General features: G+C 33.6%; 1 protein-coding gene across 2 annotated transcripts in view; it reads right to left on the reverse strand.

Moving 5' to 3' along the window:
• The window catches only part of LOC134542424 (zinc finger MYM-type protein 3), a 62862-nt gene extending 58025 nt beyond the window's left edge, over nucleotides 1-4837 (reverse strand). Inside the window, exon 1 of one of the 2 annotated variants that reach the window (XM_063386645.1) lies at nucleotides 4587-4837. The gene's annotated coding sequence lies outside the window, so the exon portion shown is untranslated. The other variant, XM_063386646.1, reaches the window with a different exon arrangement.
• Between the last annotated feature and the right edge of the window lie 1163 nt (nucleotides 4838-6000).

A 6000-nucleotide genomic window follows, 5' to 3' on the forward strand; every position in this document is an offset into this window, starting at 1 on the left:
AATAAAAAATGGGGTTGTATACTGTAAGATGCTCCTTTTGTTAAATAGCCCTTCAAAACAATACAAACCTTTGGCCCAACCAGTGTATAGTTGGACAGCAAATTTAAAAAGACAGGACTTGACTGGGTTACCAGTGATGAAATAAATTCCCGAGTTAGGACATCGCTGTTTGTGTAAGATCGACTCGGTTTCCACCCCTCTCCTGGCTTCCAGCAGGAGGAATAGGTAGTGGCTGCACACAGAGATCTAAGAAAGCTCTTTGGGTTCTTGTCACATTTAGCATGTGTTACATATGAAACCATGTAAACATTGTTGTGCAGATAAGTGCTTTGGAAAATTGTAAAAACCCCTAGGACGAGATATATAAAAACAAATTTTTAAATAACTGCTTAGCTTAAAAATTAAAACCAGAATAGTGATAAATTCCTGGGTCCTGGGCAGCAAATAGATTTTTTTATGTAATTATTGTAACAGCTGCTAAAACTGATAATTTTTTATTAATTAAGCTTTCACTGTGTTGGTATTTCTGAATTAAGCTACAAAACAAACAAAAACTATAGAAATTATAGGATCATTCCATAACTGCTACACGACACCATACATTTTTGTCACTTTCAGACCTGTAGACACCAGAGAAAAGCATCTCAATTAAAATTAAATTAAGTATGAGAGGCACATCTAAGTTGGAAATTCTTTTAGCACTGGTAATAGGCTAAGTAATATAGAGTTAGAAAGAAATTTGTGCATAATACTGTCAAGAGAAGTAATGTTTGTTAATTTAGCAAGTTGTGACAAATGAATTACAAAATATTTGTAACAAATAGGTGTTTAACTATTTCAGTACGTATCATAAACAAAACTAGTGTACACTGCAATACATAGATATTTGCACAAATATTTTTATTCAGATGTGGCTATTAAATAACGAGAATGAAGGTTTACAAATTTAATGTTTATTTCATACATATTTACGTACTATCACCTTCAATATACACCCCTCCTCTATCCCTACAACCCTCCATGCAAATCTTTCACTGTTGGAAACAGTGCTGGAATTCTTCCGTCAGTTCCTTTAGGACGTGTGCCGCTTTTTCTTTCACAGCTTCAACAGACTGAAATATTGCTCCTTTTAATGCAGATTTTACCTCAGGGAACTGATACTGATAGAAGTCGCACAGTGCAATATCCGGCGAATAAGGCGGACGGTCTAACACTGGTGTGCTGTACTTGGTTAGAAACGTCTTGACCGACAATGCGGAATGAGCCGGTGCACTGTCATGGTGGAGAACCCATGACTTCTCCTTCCACCAATCCGGGTCTTTTTTTTCCTTACTCTTTCTCGGAGTTAAGCAAGAACGGTAGGTAGAAATGTTGATAAATAGTTTGATCTTCAGGAACCCAGTGAAGATACAAAATCCCATAAATATATTTTTAAAAAAAAATCACCATTGCTTTGAATTTTGATTTGCTCATTCAAGCTCTTTTGGTTGGCTGTCTGTGAACTCGGTGAACTTGGGCTCATCCAGTGCATGGATTGGTGCTTCGTTTCAGGGTCATGAGTGAAAAACCACGATTGGTCACATGTTATTATCCTTTCCAATAAGTTTCGGTCATTTCAATGGCATTCAAAGTGTCAGTACAAACATTTTTGCGAGCTTCTTGTAGTGCAAACGTGAGAATTTCAGGCACCATTTTGGCACACACCTTTTGCTTGTTGAAATCGTTATGTAAAATTTGCCGTACTGATTCTTTGTCAATTCCTACAGTTTCAGCAATTGCACAAATACTTAACCGATGGTCAGATCGAACCAGATTACCGATTTTTCCATAGTGTAATCCGTTTATGAATTGGAAAGGTGACCCGGCAAGAATCGTCTTCAACGTCTTCTCAACCATCTTGAAAATGCTTAAACCACTCAAACACACGTGTGTACACAATAAACATTCACTGCCTTACACTTCCTTCAATTAATTATAATTTTCAGTAGCGGTTTTTCCAAGTTTCGTGTAAATTTCATGACAATTCGTTACTCTTGTGTCACTAAAACAATTCGTTACTCTAGTGTCACACTAAACATTTTTCTGGCGTCACATGAAAAAAACCTCCGATGTGAATGACACCTATGGCTAAACTGATTTTTTTTACAGAATATAGTGACACTGCATTCCAAAGAGAAAGCTTCACGCTACAAGCTGACGGTTGCTGGCGTCTGGCACACTTTTTCTGTAACAGCGACAATCTCGTTATTAAATAGCCACATCTCGTATAGTTGTGCTTACATATCTAATACAAATTGGTAATTGTTCTGTATCACGTATCCAAGATTATCCTTTGATCTTGGTGGTATGATCCTATATACTTGTTCCTTTGAAAAAAAATTCTAATATCACAACACAAATTATTTCAGGTCTTGAGGAATTAATTTGTTTTATATTCAACTTATGATCATAATTTGTTTTTGTATCACAAGTTTTTATTATGTCCACAATCTTTCAACATACTAAATTAAAACAGCAAGCATCATGTACCTACCATAGGATCAATGTCTAGGTCATCATGCCATCAGGATAAAGGGATAAAATTGGATACATGATACCAAACAATTACCTACGAATCTATAGGCGACATTCTTATGGAAAACAAGGGGTAAAATAGAGGTTTTGGAAAAAAAAACTCACAAAAAAGGTGTTTCATAGGCAACAAATATACTAAGTAGTGTGTGTCTTAAAAACTACTTTAATATTTTTTTTTTAAATAACAAAAAACTATTTTATTTGGCCATACAAAGAAATTGCAGATCAGGAAATAAATTGGATACAAAATATTTTAAAGTACTACGCAATTAAGTAGAATGTACATATTGAGAATTTAAAAATAAAAATTAATGTCTATATTTTTCCACAAAATTTGATATTGCACCCAATATTTTAGTATTTCATGCATATATGTTACTTATCATGCACATAAATAGAGAATGGGTGATTTTTCCGTATAATCTATCGAAGTTCTCCCTTTATTCTGATCGCATGATCCTGTGATAGGCTAAATGAAGCTTGATGTTTTAATTTAGTACATCAAAAGATCCTGGACATTTTAAAAATAACACAATACATACAAATATCTCAATTCTTGTGGAGTTTTATTTTTGTATTCAAATTACGATCATAAGTCAACATTACATCACAAGTATTTGTTATATCCAAGATTTTTCAACATACTAAATTAAAACCGAAAGCATCATGCACCACAAGATCAATGTACATACAGGATAATGCCATCTGGATAAAGGGATTAACTTGGATGTAATATGGAATTTTAACCATTTATTTTTACATTTTCTGAAGGTTACTGAAAGTTGACTTTGGTGGTTTTACTTATAAACCATCAAAATTTGGAATTACAGTAAATATTAATAAAAAAAATAGAATTAAACTCTAAAATATTACAGTTTACTTTTCACTACAAAATTAGAAATTTCCTCAGGCAATTAATACTGTTTTCAATTATGTTATTGATGGTCCCAGATAACAACCCTCTTAACCCACTTGTTCCGAGTTCAAGTAGGTGTAATGACATAAGTCCAGGGGCGCAACAACAGGGGGGGGGGGGGAGGCAAGGGTATTTTGCCCCCCCCCCCCCCCTTCTGAAACCTTGAAGTGGGGGCAAACGAGGGCAAAGAAAGTGCTGTGTATTCAATTTTTAGATAATAAAACTGCTTAAATAGCACCATTTTCCACTTTGAAATACAAATTTTCCCGGGGCCGGACCCCCGGACCCCCCGCTTCAAAAGGAGGGATCGATGATTTTTTATAAAAAGGTATATTGCCCGCCCTTTGGAAATTTAGTTGTTACGCTCCTGCATAAGTCAACATGTATACATTGACACATTCAGTATACTAATCAAGAATATAAATAGTGATGATGCAGACTATACGACCTTCATATTGCTAAAATTTATTATGGTGTGATATTTACTATATTAACTGCATGTTTGGACAATTAACAGAGGATAAAAATACAGAAAAACATTTCTCTTTATTTAATTTTATTAAGTTATGAAAAATTTTAAATATAATTTAAATAGTGATTACTGACCCATCTAAAAATAAGTAAACCACAAAATACAATACCAAAGAAAGTTAACCTATACACAAACAAATTTTACTGAGCATTCTAGTAAAGATTTATAATATACAAGTATTCTACATTACAAATTATAATACTTCCAAATATATCTTATACACAATAAAACTATTTATTTAATATTAAGTTGAAGTATTATAACCTGTAATTCACACTATAAACCCCTAATACACGTACTAGTTAAGAACCGCTAATACAAAATAAACATTAGTATGTAAACACCGACCAAGTCCTTAAGAGTCTACCCACATACCTACAACATTAAAGAAACAAATTAATCTTAAATATTTTTACAGAAAGGTTTACTAAATGCATTCCTACAGCAAATCACTTGTGATGCCGAGAGTGCGCCTTTTCTGCTCAACATTCACTGCATGTGTACACTACAACAGGCCACTAAAACAAAGATAATTAGATTCTAAATGTGTTCCACATTACTTACAGATTCAATACGCACAAGCAGTGTGCATGAAAATTCATACACATTTTCGCCCAAAACAACAAACTAAATAATACAAAATAACATAAATCTTCAACCGATATGGCGGTTTCCAAGCACAAGCAATGGGCAACCTTCAAAATCATTATAAAAACTATTTTCTTTAATCATCAGACAACAATTCCATTAAACATCGTAAAGTCATCATTAATAAAAAGATTTATACATCTGAAACAAAATAAGAAACAATAATACTAAATCGTATGTCATTAACACTACTATAAATGTTATTTTACAACTTAATTATACTTAAAAGATTGTCAATAGTTTATTTCTTTATAAATTATATTTTCTTAAGTATTTTTATTTAATTAAGATAACATTTAGTTTATTTAACTAACAAAATTTATAATAATAAATAGTATTTTTGACTAATGTGGTATTTCAACGCTCATTGGACAATCGTCTACTCCGATTGGTTAATATGGATTTACAAGACTTATTCTCTATAAGGCTTATACCTCTATGTACTAATATACATTCTATGTAAAGTAATATCTAGGCTATGGTAGCTTCCTAAAATATAACAAATTTACCATAATAATGTCAACTTCTAATATTTTCATAATTTAAATGCTAATGCTGACATATCTAGTGTTGATTTCAAAAATGTAAGCGTAGAAAATATATTGGTAAATATCCAATTTAACTTCCATTCAGGGTACATCGTATTTAAATATAATAACATGTCCAATATCTGTGTGCAGACAAATATAAGCACAATAGATCGAAAGAGTACATAAAAAATGAATAGCCCTACTAATAATGTAACCAATATTAAATAAAAAATCATGCATTATGATAGTATAAAATAACAGTTCGAATAAAATAGTAGTAAAGAAAGAAATAATTCCTATATTAAATTAAACAAAAGAATAACATTTGTTGTATTGCCGTCGTCCGGGGTCTCGGGCTCGAGTCCCGGTGCGGTTCCTAGCGGGAGTGGCTGCTGTGAATGTAATGTGTCCGGATGGGCGCCAGACTAGCTCTGGTTCTAGTCGATAGGTGGGTCGTGGGGTCGATTGCCCTGCGTAGCCCACTAGGACCGTCGGCGATGTTGCGTGGGTTTAAGGAATTCCCTACTCGGCGGTGGTTAAGAGTCGTAGGGTTAAGTAATCGCAATAAATGACGTGCGTCATTTATTCAGGCGACTGTGGTTTAGGTGTAACGCCGTTGGTTACACGCCACGTCGTACAACAGGTGACGTCACAAAATACAAAAACTACACAATTACACAAAAATGAGTCTGAAAGTTACTTAATAAAACGTGGCACAAGTTTACAAAAAAAAATGTTACACGAGGGTGCGTGACACAAGTTTATGAATGTTGCGCGGAGATGCGTTGCACAAGTTTACA

Source organism: Bacillus rossius (genome assembly GCF_032445375.1).
Source record: "Bacillus rossius redtenbacheri isolate Brsri chromosome 4 unlocalized genomic scaffold, Brsri_v3 Brsri_v3_scf4_2, whole genome shotgun sequence".
NCBI lineage: Eukaryota > Metazoa > Arthropoda > Insecta > Phasmatodea > Bacillidae > Bacillus > Bacillus rossius.